Genomic DNA, 13771 nt, shown 5'->3' with positions numbered 1-13771 from the left:
TTATATAGTAAAACATATATATTTTACGTCTTATACGAAACTTACCTATCGGAATCATAGTAAAAAAATGTTTATGAAGTGAGGTAAACCTTGATTTTCGTCTGCGCCGACGTTATACACTAATCTTTCATACCGCAAGACTGTTATTTTATTTAACCGTCGTATAAAACAAAGAAAAATCTAATACACAATACATAAAATTTTTACATAAATATGTTAATCTTTTGGGAAAATTATCAAGCGCTCCGGTACGTAAAATTGACCATTTTGAGCGCTGATTATATAGACGTTAGTTGGAGCCAATTATTAGGAAAGGGAAATCAAACACACATATTTTAACTTTTATAATATATTTTATAGATTAACAATCATGCTTGTAAATAAATTAATTTAAAAATTTTCGCAATAATAATTTAAGAGTTGCAACTTGGTGCTTTTAGCTATCTAGCTTGCAATATACCAAAATACGCATCAGGCAAATGGCGTTAAATTCAGCATTTTTCGACACCACAAATCGCTGAAAATCTCATTAAAAGGCTCGAATAATCACACCAAATTTCAAATTTTATTGAAATCAGCATGCTGAACTTATAATAGGTATAATAATTCACGAATGTAGTACATACAAAGCATGTTTTGTTAAACCAGCGATTTTTGGAGATCATGTATCTTGTTTCAGCCTTTTGAAGCTACAGTGCAGGCACTAGGAATAGGCCAATGCGAGAGTGTATCATATTATACCAAAATGTGTATTTCTCACAAATTTTGTATAGAATATTATCCAAAGTACCTGTAACAAAATTGATAACTAAATAGAATTCCGATCGGCAATATTCAATACAATACATTTTGATACAGGGTTTTGAATGTGTGAGCGTCCTACGAAAATGAAACACGCATTATGCACGTGCAATAGTGTGTGTAATACACCAATATTAAATGAGCGTCGATGCATAAACCGAGAGCAGTTATCAGTATTTGACGTATGGCGTATTCTTGACACGTGTTTAAGTTTATCCCGGATTATTCCTTACTCGAGATCGAGTATCTGCTACTCCTTACCCGTTAGGTATTTCAGTTCCCATTATTTCTGAGTTCCCTGCCCTGCATATAACATCAAAGCGGCCTATAACATAACTACTCAAATATATACGTATGTACTTGTATACAGGGCTCGAAATGGACCGGAGCGCACCGGAGCGCCGTTCCGGTTCGTGAAATCGGTAAAATTATCGCTCCACCTCGTGGAAAAATAATTTGACGGTCTGCGCTAGATAGGTCATAATATACCAACAAATCGAACACTAATTTTTTTTATATAATACTCTAATTAATTTATATGTAATTTGATAATTACGAGTAATGTTGATATCTTCAAAAAAATTTGTCGAGCGCTCCGGTTCGTTAACTTTTCCATTTCGAACGCTGCTTGTATACAAAAAAATAAACCACTCGGTAGGTAAAATAAATCATCTTTTGGGTTTATGTGTGATTCTTGAAAAGGGATACTTTGATTTTTTACTTGGTATGTTGGTTATTTGAATTTATGATTTTCAATATTTTATCGTGGGGCATCAAAATCAGTTACTTCCACGTTCCTAAGCTCGCCACTGGTTTTAATATGGTATTTTAATGGTAATATGTGTACTTTAATGAAATTGTTCATAACCATCACCCGCATAATAGGTGTATAACAAAGCTTAAATTGTTTCTGCTTCATTCTTTTATTTGACGAAGAGCTTTCTCTTGTCTTCATTTATTTTTCTAATTTACAAAAAATCTCGAACAGCTTGTTGGGAATCACTGCAACAGACAAAGCAATTACTAAAACATAAATTCGTGCGAAATGTCAAACTTTAAAACAATAATTTCTAAATGTCAAATTATGCCTCTACCAGTGGTTTCCAAACTTTATGTTACTACGCCTCCCTTTTAAAAAAATCTAAGATTGGCGCCTCTCCCCTTCATTTCATTAAATAATACAGACCTCTTTTTAAATAGTGAACAATGTACTAATACAAAAAAAAAGAAAAAATATATATAAATAAACAAGGTTTTATATTATTAATTTTTAAATTATTTTGATTTTCATGCAATGAATGTGCTTGTTTATTAGCACAATCAATTTCAATAGTAGTCAATACACCCTCCACCACCCGCCGTGTCTGTACAGCCGTGGATTATGCACGGCCGCCTTCCACAGCGCTGTATTGCGACATAATGAATATTTAATTGCACACATTTCGTCCCGAACGGAGCCGCACGGGACCGATTATTTGCAACCATGACTGACTCTAGAAAGAAATTGAGAAAGTGAGGTTCAGCTCTGCTGGCCGCCGGCGTGATGCGCCCTGTGTACCCGCGTACTGATGCTCAAGATTTTAATCTGATTCTATGGAGGAGTCGGGATTATCCCGCTCTCCATACGACGCTGCAAATTTTTTAAATGCCGCAAAATTGGCCTAATTTGCATTTGCAATCAGGTCCGCGTGGCTAATTGGGCCCGTTAAATGCATCATCGTTCATTGACAAATGGATTCTATCATGGGCCCCACATCCTGAAGCGGGCCCCCAGGCCAGGATCTTTGGCGGGCCCTTCTACCCATCGCTGAGGTTAAGGGCAGTGTGGTGCTATAATGTAGTGTTTCCTAAATTATAGACGGGAGTTATCATTAAGTATATCAATCACCATAATATAGGTATCACATCGAATTGCAACGCACGACCACATATTTAAAATATTTAATAGCCCTGAGACAAAGCAACGCCGTAGGCGACTTTTTTTTACTATTAATAAGTTAATGTGAAAAGTGCATTAGCAAACTAACCAAGAACTCAGTAAATAGATTTTTGTTTGCTTCAATATATCTGACGCAGAAATCATTTAAAAGTGGAAACATGGCGAACTATTTTTTTTGTAATTTTGATTTCCAAAGCTCCAATTTTTATGAATGCCTTCACTTTGTCTTTTTGAATCAGTGAATGCATTAGTGATCCTTGCATTGATTTATTCACTCATTTTTTTTTTAATTTCAACCAAATAGACAAATTCAACAACATAATTATCGTTCGTAAACAACATTATGATTTGACCCTTTTTCCACGAGTTAGCCAGTGCGCTTCACAATAGTATAGAAGTGAGATATTATTATAAAATTAGTCTCCATATTTTCAGACAGGTTTGCAAACAACCTTTCATAGGACTGTTTTTTATGCAGTTTATTACTAGCGACCATTTTATAAACTATGCATTTGCAAACCTGTGGCTACATGAATAATTATTGTGTTAAAATTTTCGCGTCTCCCTTTGCAACACTCCGCGCCTACCCAGGGAGGCTCGCCTCCCAGTTTGGAAATCGCTGCTCTACGTGTTTTAAGTAGGTAGGTACTTAAATTGTAAACGGAGTGTAAAATAAAATAAATTTATTCTGACATACTTCATAATTAGGTCATATTGCCAAATGATATGGGTCGGAATTATAATTATTTTTATTTCCTGAATAAATTCCGATCGTTTCCCAATAATTTATGTCTTATATTATCAGTGAAGCGCCTAATTTCAAATCCCCCTAAAACGATTTTAGGTACCCAGTTACCTAGTTTTGAGAAAAATTCATATCTATTAAATCTGTGAACTTTATATATTTATTATTTAATTCGTACATTCTATATTATAATGTTGGAGACTTCCATGGTTGTTTTTTTTATCGTAATAGTTTTTTGGGTTTACACCCCGTGTAAAGAGTATTTTGGCTTATCCATTTTAGAGGTATTTGAAAAGCACATCTAACCATTTTAGCAGGTTTTGAAATTTACCCTATTTTTTGATCATACGTTGTATTGACGGTTTTTGGCGTTTTTTAAAGTTCAATCTTTGGCCATCATAATATAGGTAACAAAAATATCCATCTAAATACATATTATTCAACTCATTTTTTTTCAAAAACGGTTTTAAGGGGATTTGAAACTAGGCGCTTCCTCATATTCCATTAAAAGTCTTGCAGTGAGCTTAGTTACGAAAAATGATTTTTAAATGAAATAAAAATCAAAATAAGACAAAAACACAGGACATTATAAATTCACCGACAGATGATTTTAACATTAATATAAAATCCAAGCACTCGTATTTTATATTTACTACTGTTTTCCAGTATTGTAGATTTTAGAGATTTTACGACACCCATAAACGCTCAATCTCAGTTTCCATTATCAGCCAGTTGAGGAGGCGACGCCAGATGAAAGTCGCCGGCATCCACGTCCTCGCCTCTGAGGCCCATCGCGAAACCCTAGCAGACCAGGTGACACCTTCATAAGGCATGCATTTTACATTTTTTTTTCTAGATATTAAAATTTCAAATGGAGATATCAACTCTGACTCCGGGTCCGGATTACCATACGAGTCGATTCACTGGAAAGCTCTTCCAGTTGAAGTTGTTCATCGCCTTATGCCTCTGGCTATGAATCGCAGGATGTTTACTACATAATTCGGGAAGGTCCAAAAATGTGTACGGAAAGGGAAAAGCTATTGAAGTCGATCCAACCAACTGTTGGTAACAAAGGTTAATTTCGGCTTTAAAAAAAATCGGGTATAATACAGCGAGTGAGGTTCTCATCTCTTCATTTGGTCGACCGTTTTGCTTCTTTCTTTAGTCTCTTTCTATAATATGATCCAATCCCAAGAGCATTTTTGATGACACATTAATTTTGAAACATCTCAGAAACCTACCTGGGCAGGGACTTGAATACGCATCCATCGGATTCCAGTCAATGTAAATAATAGTTTAGCATATTTGATATTATTTGGTAAATTATGAAAGACTGTTTCCCGTTAACATTAAATTTAAAACTAAACGATTGCGCAAATTTTTTTTTTCTTTTCGATTATTCTGTCGATAGTTAATAACTTTCAAGGGCGGGCGGACGTACTCAGCGTGGGTCAAAATTGAGCTTTTTTTCTATTTGCAAAGCATGATCCTGGACATACCTTAAACGTTGTAGATAATCTATTTATATAATTTTGAAACCTTATTATCCTTTATATTTATTTTGACAGCATAAAGTATTTTTATTACATAAAATAGTATTCTTTTAAACCTCTCGCTCTAATGTTTTAAAATATAGTCATATTCCAGTACATAAATGTGCAGTGGTTTTACATTTATTAATTTTTAAACGCATTTATAAAACCATCAGTATAATTTATATCGACATTATTATAGTGAAATATTTACGATAAAAAAATATATTGATAATCTCTGTGATCCCAAATTTGACAAGAATTAGGCATTTTATTATTCAAAAAATGGGCAAGATTAACACATTTGAAGATAATTCTAAAGACACTAACTATAAGCTATGTCTTTGACCATTCAAGTGTGATAGATACCCTACGAATAATGATTGCTTTATAATAATTATTGACCTAAGAATAAGGTAGTGTTTTTTTTTAAATACGCCATTTCTTTTGGCATTCCCCAGTGGTTAAGCTACAACATACGGCCGTAGCCATAAATTGACATGACGCATTATTTATATCGATCGAAGTATCGAATATCGAAAATGTTCGTAATTGAAATAGAATGTTTATATGTAAGAATTTGTATACCAGTATAACCTATATAATTCGAAATCCAAGGGAGTCTTGAAATTTTATTTCGAATTCGCGAAAATCGCTATAAATCGAATTTTCTGAAGAAAAAAAAAATCGTCAATTTGTATGGGGACTGTTCGACCCAATATTGGGGTAAGTGTAACAAACTGGCTAGTAATCAAACAATATTAAAATGTCGTATTATAGGATATAATATAGTGGGTTCCTTCTGTACATATTAATTGTAATGATATTGTAGATCATATGGTAAAGTTTTCAACTATTTAAAACATACCTATTCATCATGAACCAGGTTGAAATTCATCTCATTAAATTCTATGTCACACTTACCCCGACTCACCTTACAATTTTATTAAAAATAATATAACATTTTATCTACTTGCTTGTAAAGCAAAAATAAAAAAAAAATAACTTCAAATTTATTACAGTTACAGCCTACAAAAACAATTTAATGAGGGGGGTGATATTACATATTAAATCAATATCCGGTACAATGTTTGAAATGCTAATTCCCATGATTTGCTCCAAAGTCTCCGTTGAAAGACACGACCTGTGTTTATTTTTTAATACCAGTAAATGATGAAAATGCTGTTTCGTCTAGGTAGGTATGTTGCCGCAAAAGGAATTATGATTAACAATGCTGCTTTTTCGATTGACGGATATTCTTGCTGTCACCTTATCCAAAATTCTGCAAGACTTTGTTCATTAAAATCGACCTCAAGGGAATTCTAATATCAACCAATTATACTTGAGCTGCCCACGTAATAAGGTCATATTTTAAGGATTTAGCTAATGGTGTTCTTATGCAATTGTACTTTTGGTATTCATTTAAGTTTGGGAAATATATGTTGAAAAATCGTTGCGATTCGACAATGTGATCAAGTATAACACTTTTAATTGAAGTCGAGAGTGATATTTCATTGGTGGTCAGACACTCTCATTCAAGCATGAAAACATGTTCAGTGCATCCTTGATTAATACTTTTTGACCACGAAGAAAGTTTTTTTAGAAAGCTTGAAGTTTGATATTCAGAATTTAAATGTGGATATCTTTTCCCTGAAGAGAAAGATTCAATTCATTTACTAATCGCCAAATATGAAGCAAAACACATCCACTTTTCATCACTAAAGTGGGAAGAACTGCTTGAGAAGAACTGCTCTAGATATCTTTGTCCATGTAAATTTTCAATTCTTACTTTATCCAATGAGGAAAAATCATGTTTTGTTATTTGAAAATATCCAAAATAAAATATTTAAAATAAACAAAAATTTTGTGTCAAATCTTTTTTTTGAGAAATTTCAAATAAACCATAGGAAAAGATTGAAATTAAATTCGAATTCTTTAAAAGAGCGGCAGTGTTTCTGGATTTATTACAGCATCAGACATCCCGTTGATCTTAATCTCCAATTGTGTCATTAACAATTCAAATCAGTGTTGAGATCTCTTCCATTGCTTTGCTGTTTATCCATATTGAGGGTTGTGAAATAATATACAAATATAATATGAATCAGAATACAAACGATAATAATTAACTATACTTAGTGGAATCAAAGCAAGTATTTATCCTACGACAAATCCTAGAAAAATGCCATGAACATAAGATAGACAGATATCACTTATTTGTTGACTTCAAGGCAGCCTATGACTCCATCAATAGACTAAAACTCTACAAAGCATTATATGAAATGGAGATCTCCAATAAGCTAATAAGCCTAGTTAAGATGTCAATAGCAAAAGTGAAATATCAAGTAAGGATACAATCAGAACTCTCTGTTGTGCCGCACACATACAATAGTTTCAGACAGGGTGATGCCCTTGCCTGTTTGCTATTCAATATAGGACTGGAAAGACTCTCAAATACAAACAGGGGCCATATACAATAAATCTGTGCGACTCCTTGGCTATGCCGATGATATAGACATAGTGGGAAGATCAGACCCAGCCATAAAAGAGGCATTTATCGCACTCGAAAGAGCTGCCATAGAAATGGGAATTCAGGTCAATCAAGAAAAAACAAAATACATGCCTGCAAGTGAGGCTCCTTCAAGCTCACCACTCACGATTGACACGTATCAGTTCGAAAGAGTCGACGAGTTCATATATCTGGGATCACGCATTACCCCTCAAAACGACATCAGCCAAGAAGTTAGCAGAAGGATTACTCTGGCAAACAAATCTTACTACGGTTTACAGACACTTCAGATCAAGAGTCCTCTCAGAGAAAACTAAGATAAAGTTATACAAAACCCTCATCAGACCCATATTAACCTATGGGTCGGAATGCTGGGCTTTATCAAAAAAGGATGAGAGGAAGCTGGATATCTTTGAAAGAAAGATATTAAGAAGAGTCTTCGGAGCTGTATGTGAGGAAGATGGCACGTGGCGAGGAAGGTACAACCATGAAATATATGCGTTGTATGAAGATCCTCCTGTAGTCTCATACGTGAAAGTGGGGCGACTTCGTTGGGCAGGCCATGTCTCAAGGATGGAAGACACCCAACCACCAAACAGGTTTCTCTTCAACAGACCAGAAGGGAAAAGGAGGGTTGGGAGACCTAGACTGCGGTGGCTGGACTGTATAGAAAGGGACACAGCATCCGTGAGACTGAGGCGGTGGAGGGAGCTTGCGGCAGACAGAGGGGAGTGGGGAGACGTTTCCTGGAGGCGGCCAAGACCCACATTGGGTTGTAGTGCCGATGATGAATGAGTGGATTCAAAGAGAAATGGCAGTGGAAATTCGTAACTTGAATCACATATTATAATCCGTCAAATGCAAGATGCTCAGTAACGTAAGCTACACCAGTCAGCACATTTGGGTTTTTCGAATATTGTTTGTGAATGTAGAGCTTTGAAAGGGTTGTGTAAATTAAAAATTTAACAATGATAAACATGAGAAAAATCCTTCTATAGAATTATTACAAGGGATATACCGCATCTATGGATAGACTGCCACTGGTATGTATTGTTACTACTATTATAAATACACCATCAATAGAGTGACATCCCATGAGGGCAGGTGATGTTATCTATGAATAGGTGAATGATGTACTGAATAACAACATATTGAGGTTGAAGAAATGACACCTCGTAAGTGACTAAATAACAACTTTACAGGAGGGAAAAAACTTGCATGCACTCGTGTTTGATATTACAAATCAATGTTTGTATGTAGTATGAGGATTACTTACATGCATCTGACAGGTAGCTGGCGGCAAACAAAATGATGCATTTACGAGTTATCATTAGTTGAATAGTTCACCATAGTAGATACGAGATGTTGTTTTAAACGTTTTTGAGGTAAATATTTTTTTAGGAATATTCAGCTTTCATCGGTAGAAGCCAATACTACCAATATATTCAATAATGCAAAAAACATATTTTGAACAAAATGTCATTTACTTTTTACCCTCATTTAGTTTAGTTAGTTTCTTAACCCTCGATATTCGAAGGGGCGGCAAAATTTAGGAATTAATGTAAGTACTTATTATTATTCCTGATGTTATTTCAGTGAACCTTGGTTTTGTGAATGAATTTTTTCACCTGCTGCAGTGTTATCACCTCTCTACTCCTACATGAAATGCCAAAAATTATTGCCAACTGTTGAAGATATTATTTAGGACTATGAATTTGCATAAAATTTAACACTAACAATGATAGGAGGTGTTTTGTATCTGCTCATTGGCAACACTTTGCCAAAGATGATACTGTTATATAGTAGAACCTCGGTTATCCGGATTTGTTTTTGATCATAAGTTTTGTATGATTACCTATAAGAAAATATATAATAGTAGAAGTAAAATAGGCGCGGCGCATTAATATTTTTTCGATTATCGAGATTTTCTGGACTATCTTCATCCTCGATTAGTCTGGATAATCAAAGTTCTACTGTAATATAAAATTATTCAAAATCACCTGTTTTTGAGTAGGTACTTACTTATATATCTTTGATGAATTAGGTATGGGCAAATTGATTGGCCACATACATGTATGTATTATGGTAAAACATGACAACAAATATTTATTTTTTAGTTTATTTTCATCTTTAAATATTCAGCACTTTATAAAATAACGTTTACAATTATTAAGACTTCACGACCAACACAAAATGAAGGAGTAAGTAAAACAAAAAATAAAACAACCGAACAAGTTTAACGCTAAATCTAATTATTTTCAAATAACTACAATATAAGGTACAGCCGTCCGCCATTTTTCCATGCCAAAACTCCCCCTATTAAAACAAAAACATAAAATGCTAACAGTAATTTATTAGCAACAACCGAAATTAGGCGCTTTAAAAAAAATCGAGTCCAGGGAGAGCAGGAAAGTCAGTGTTGCAAATTTTTAATAGTAAATTTTTTTAATCATAAAAAAATCTGGCATCAATGCCAAGCTTAACAAATAGGTAATAGACCTACAAAACGCTACCGTTCTAATCGTAACATTACAACATCATTCGAAACGACCGCTATTCATTTTATTTACTTATTGAAATCACCTTATATAATATTACCAAAAATTAAACAATATTTTTCATTAAATACAATGACTTCTCAAGCCACGATCAAACAATTATCATTTTTCTAGGTTATATTTATATTTTTACCATCTAAGACTTAAAAAACTTTGTAACGCGGCAACACTGACATACACATCGAAAATGCGCGGTTTTCAAATGGCGGCCGTAAAATTTCAAATACAATAATTATTATTTGCCAAAGTCATTCATCATCATTTTACAATACTCACTATTTGTTAATCGTAACATTACATTAATAATTACAGTTAATAAAAAAGAGGGAGTTCTTGTAAAATACATCCCCTATAATATTTTCGGTGCCATACCAATGTTATGAACATCATATTTTGATATAGCAATTTTATAAACAATTTGAATTTGTATTCAAAGATTTAATATAAGAGTGGAAGTGATCAATACAATACTATTATCATTTATTGCAATCTCGTCACTCTTCATGGAAGGGTACAGTACATTTCAACTAAATTATAATATTCAATCAAAGATATGCGTAGATTTCTTTCAAATCTATTTTTTTCTTTGATTAAATCAAGCAAAATGCCATTGATACAATAGATAGAACAGAAAAATCGACTGTAAAATATTATAGTTTTTTTTTGTCAGTGTTTGGCCAGTTTTCTTTTTTTTGTCATAAAAGTCGAGATCATTAAAATTTAATCACAGGTCATAAGGAAAAATACTTTTACTATAAAATTATGCATTTGATAGCAATAAAAAAATCAAAAAAGAGCTTTGTTAAATTTATACATTAATTTGGTGAACAAAATTCACATAAATACATAAATAGTAAACCACCAAAAAGCATAATTCACCATTTACGCATAATAATGGATTTCCATATAGAAATATCAATTATGAAGAAAAAATCAAATGAATGTGTTTTTTTGAAAAATTTGATAAAAAAAGGTTTTATATTAATAAAATGATTTATAAAGTGTTATTACTGATTGATTTCCTCATCACAAAACTAACTGTAGGAAACTGGCCAATTAAAAAAAAGAAACATTTGGTTGCATGCCTTTCATCACACCATAAGTTTAATAGTAACTATTTTAAAATTACACTAAAAATTACTTTATTTATATATTAAATGTAATATATACATAAATACATTACATTTAATTTTGAGTTTTGTTTTATATTACAATACATTCTTTAAAAGTTGATTTTAGTTGGTTATGGTTCGACGATGTTTTCATAATATCGTGTAATAAATATGAAAGTCTCAAATGCCAAAGAGATTAATCTGTTCCTAAAATAATAAAAAATAGTTATGGATTGAACAATACCCCATTACATCTTTAAATTAAAATAACGATGTAATGCATAAAGATATTATTGAAGGTCAAACAAGGATATTTTGTAAATAAGTATTGAACGTCACGAAATAATTATTACATGTTGCTTAAAAAGCTATTAAAACGTAATTTGTATTTAGTTTTTTTAAATAAATTATTTTACTGACCAAAATTAATTTTTAATGAAGATGTGAACTGAAAATCATTAATGTATGTACATATATAAAAATAATTTTATCATAGTACCTCCGAGAATATAGTTTGTTTATTTTGATTTTAAAATAATTAATTAGCCACTGCAAAAGTAAAACTGTTAAAGGAAATCTTTTTGAAATAACATCAAATAGAATTTGTAAGGGGTAAATAAAAAGAAAACTTACTAATTACTAAATGTGCGCGTGCATTTCATTATGACCCCTCACAATTCTAATGACTTTCTATTTGATATTTTTGATAGCGTAATAGAAACTTTTGACTTTCTTCTGGTACTTTTTCTAGGTAAAAATAAGGTGTGTGTACTGGGTGTTCGTAACAGAACGGCATCTATTTTAATGTTTTTTTTAGCTTCCATCATCTGTTTGTCGAGTGGGTTTTTTTTCCATTTACGCAACACAGATTGATGCAAAAAAAATCAATATCCACCAAATTACAATAACATAATATTTAAAGCGTGTGATACGGAAGATGGATGGATGGCTGCGAAGAAAACTATTAGTGGAAGGTTGGTTCTCTAAGAAGATATAACTTCTAATGATTCCATTATGGAGATACATTGAAACTGTATTTTTAAAATGTAGATGAATAAAAAAAGCAACGGATGGCAATAAAAATGTCTGTCAATACTTCCTTCATGTAAATGTAAATATATCCAAAACAAAACAAAGATAGCAGCTCTGTTACAATTCATCAACTTCAATTGATTCAATATTGATAAGTTGCATTATGCTTTCATAAAGCTTTAAAACCCTTTGTTGCCTGACAATGAAAAATTTATATATTTTTCGACTGTTGTACTATGTCAGTATGGCTAAAACAAGAGTTCCAAAAAAAATTTTTTACAATCGTTTATGAAAAAAATTAATGGTACTTATAAGTACAGACAGGCAATTAGGACCATTTTTTTCTGAAAACAATATATTTTTAGGTATAAGTTGATGGCAAATGTGAGTCGTAAATGGGTAAAAATGATACTACATTTAAGTTTATTCATAACCACGCGGAAAAACTACTGGATAAAGGCCTACCCTAGCTCCCTCCACTTTTCTCGGTGTCTAATTCTTGGTAAATGAACGTGATAGACGTGGTAGCAGAGAACTAGGTACCTAGTATGAGCCCATACATACATGGTATCATGTATATATCGTCGTTTCCATTGCAAAATTGAATATCTGCAAAATCTCAAGTTTTCAGGGGAGCATAAAAACAGTTGACAAAATGTATGGCACTTAAATCAATTCAAAAAAGGTTTTCATAATTTAATCGATAATGCAATTTTTGTAAATTGTGTAATTTTGCATGTATGTAAAGGTGATTTTTGCGGTTTTAATTATACAAAAATGTCAAAAACGCATATTTTGCAGATATACAATTTTGCAATGGAAACGACGATATGTAGTATGATTCATGTCGTACGATGTATGCCTCGAGTACATTGAGCGCACGCTCATCGGCCTTGGTACATTTCAAAACTCTGAGCCGTAGATCGGTATTCTTCAGATTTATGTCTTTTATATTAGAATTTTCGAATAATTGGATACGATATGACTTTGTAGAGTTGTAGACTAAATTAATGTCACATTTATCCAAATAACATAGAATAAATAGTATTTGTAAAACTAGATTTGAAAAAAAATAATGGTCGCAAATGCCTGACGGTACTTAAAAGTACCACTGATATTTTGGTTCGCTATTTGTATGTAATCATGCTGAATTTATAAATATTATATAAAATACATTCCTAGATATATTTTTTATAAAAATCAAAAAAAAGCACATAACATATGATAAAACAAGAAGAACAACACAAAATTAGAATGACAATTTCAAGAGTCGAAAAACACCGACAACTTCCTTTTGATAGATGATTTTTGCGAAATCAATGATGCCAGTCCACAAAATAATATTAGTTTAAGGTTGAAAAAATTGTTCTTTGTCGAGTTGTTGAAAGTTGAGAAAAAAAATATTTTCTGTTACAAATAAGAATAGTATATGCTTATTAAGATGCCAGTACTTATAAGTATCGTCAGTCCACAAAGGGTTAAACAAAAAAGGTACATGTTAAAAAGACTAGCGCACGGCGTCCGTAGCGTCCTGCAGCGAACCGCT

Source organism: Rhyacophila brunnea, unplaced genomic scaffold, assembly GCF_057557595.1.
Source record: "Rhyacophila brunnea isolate RB1 unplaced genomic scaffold, BYU_Rbru_1.0 scaffold_4, whole genome shotgun sequence".
Taxonomy (NCBI): Eukaryota; Metazoa; Arthropoda; class Insecta; order Trichoptera; family Rhyacophilidae; genus Rhyacophila; species Rhyacophila brunnea.
The sequence above is the reverse complement of the archived record's forward strand: the minus strand, read 5'-3'. Positions refer to the sequence as shown.